This window comes from Geospiza fortis, unplaced genomic scaffold (assembly GCF_000277835.1).
Source record: "Geospiza fortis unplaced genomic scaffold, GeoFor_1.0 scaffold237, whole genome shotgun sequence".
NCBI classification, from domain to species: Eukaryota; Metazoa; Chordata; class Aves; order Passeriformes; family Thraupidae; genus Geospiza; species Geospiza fortis.
This window is the reverse complement of record NW_005054319.1, coordinates 7181716-7184051: the sequence shown is the minus strand read 5'-3', so window position 1 is coordinate 7184051 and position 2336 is coordinate 7181716.

Genomic DNA, 2336 nt, shown 5'->3' with positions numbered 1-2336 from the left:
AAGTGCTTACAAAATACTAAAAATAAAATTTTAAAAAAATAACCTTATGATTACTTGGATTCCAAATCCTAGAAAAAAATTAAAATTTGTTTGAAATCCATTTCATAACTTCTCAGTACTAGGAAAGATAAATAAAATTGAAGAACCTGTTCTGTACACATTGGCCAGTAGACTGGAAAGAAGAATTTTTAGAAACTCTTTCAGGCAGAATGAAAGGCTGTAAAAGATCAGACTTCCTGGCCATGGGAAAGAAGGATTTTTCTACTTCTGTAATATCAGCCTTCTACCAAAATTAGGGAGAGAAGCACGGAATTGCTTCCATTTTAAGTAGTACTGTCAGTGGCGGCACAAAAAGGCCTGAGCTCGACAGAAAATTTCAAGTTGATGCTTCTTTGGAAATCTCTTTTTACAGAGATCTGGGGTCAAATTCTTTTCTAAGCTCTCTTGGCACCATACCAACAAAACCCTGCCAGTGTAATTGAGGGAGCCCTGACTCCTGCTCTCATCTGGACTGTGCTCTCTAGGTGTAGTCTGACCTTTCTTCACCCACACTGTAACCATCTCATGTGTGCGTCAGCCTGAGGAGTAATGTCCTTGAAGATTGCTTTGAAGTGAGGTGCATATTGTAGTAACAGGCAGGAGATTGATTCCTTCTTTTTTAATCCATACAAAACTCTCACATTCCGTGCTCTCAAAAAATCTGCTCATGTTTAATCCAGTGTAATTTAGAGCCTGGCAGCCACCAACTCTGTGCCTTTTCCAAGTGTGTGCTGAGCTTCCTCTGCTACCCTTAAATCAGAGGATGACACTGTGGGGTCACCTCCAGATCAGACTGTTGAGGCCTCAGACATTTTCCCTGCAGCTGCAGAATGTGTCTGTGCTGAGCTGCACCAGGTCTTGGGGAAGAGCTTTGCAGATAATTCAGCATAACTATGCATTTTACTGAAAGATAAGGATTTTCTGGTATAGGAAAACAAATCCATTTCTTGATGCAGGTTGCCAATGCTTTTGCCCTTCTTATAACACTGTTTCTTGAAGGCAAATCTTTTAAAAGGGACCTTTTAGTCTCTCCTGAAGATTACACTCTTGTAGGGGTCTTGCCTTGATCTGTAGATTTAATGGCTTAATAAGCATTAGACACTCCTATTATGCAGTAACAAATAGGAATACAATACTTTTATCAATATTTGGCACAATTAATTTTTTTATGTGAAACTAAATATTGATGCTGTCAAGTCACTGCAGCTTAAGGGCATAAATTACAAATATTCTCCTGTGAGCCTTGCTCAAATCGTGCATTCATATACAGTAACCATCTAATGTCTTTCTATTCCTGTAAGCTATATGATTTGATTGCCAGATTACATGGTTCTGTATTGTGCTTAGATGTCAGTGTTTTTATTGTTATTACCAATATTATGTTTTATTCTTACTGTAAGTGGTAACAAAAAATTAACTGCTTCCTTACACTATAAAAAGAATACGGTCCCATTTACAGAATGTCTCCAAACAGAAAATATATTTGGAAAAAAAAACTGAATAAATAATTCACAACATGATGGGTGAGCAGGTAAAAAGGTCTTTTGATGTATTTTGCTACTCAGGAAAAACCAGATTTTTAAAATAAAGTAACTGCCTATTTTAATGGAGAACAAAAGCTCTTCTAAAGAAGAATGATTGCAATCAGTGTATTTTTACCCATTCTGCACTTTTGTAGGTAATAGGACTTGTGAAAGTAATGAACCCATCCCTTTGGTTTCCCTGATTCTTGTCTTTGTTCCATCCTCCTGTTTCTTCATTAGCTTATTTCTTGGCTTATTTTCTAAATGAAATGTCAACCCACCCACCCAAAAGAAACCGTAACAGTTCAAGAATACCAGACTGCAGCAAAGCAAACTAGCCTGTCGGTAATATAAAGACAGTAAATAAATTTGTTAAAGACTTGGGATTCAAGTCCCCCATATTAAAACTGCCCATGGTTTCAGTGCATTATGCTCTGATTTCCCCAGAAAAGCATCCCTGGGAAAATCAGCAGGTGCATTTTCCTGTTTTCTTACGAAACCGGAGCTCCATCAACTCGCAAGTGAACCCTTGCCGCTAAGCGGGGGGCAGCCGGGCTGGCTCCGGCAGCGGGCCAGGGGCAGCGCTCAGCGGCGCCCTCGCCTCGAACCAGAGCACCGAGCACAGCTCACACTGCCTTTTGCACGAAAAGGGCCGGTGCTGAACTGGAACCAGGTAAAATGACAGCCACTCGGACTCTGGGCCGATCCAGGCGAGGGACGGTGGCTCGGGGGGCTGGCACACGGTGCAGCCGAGGCGACAGGCGGCTGAACCGG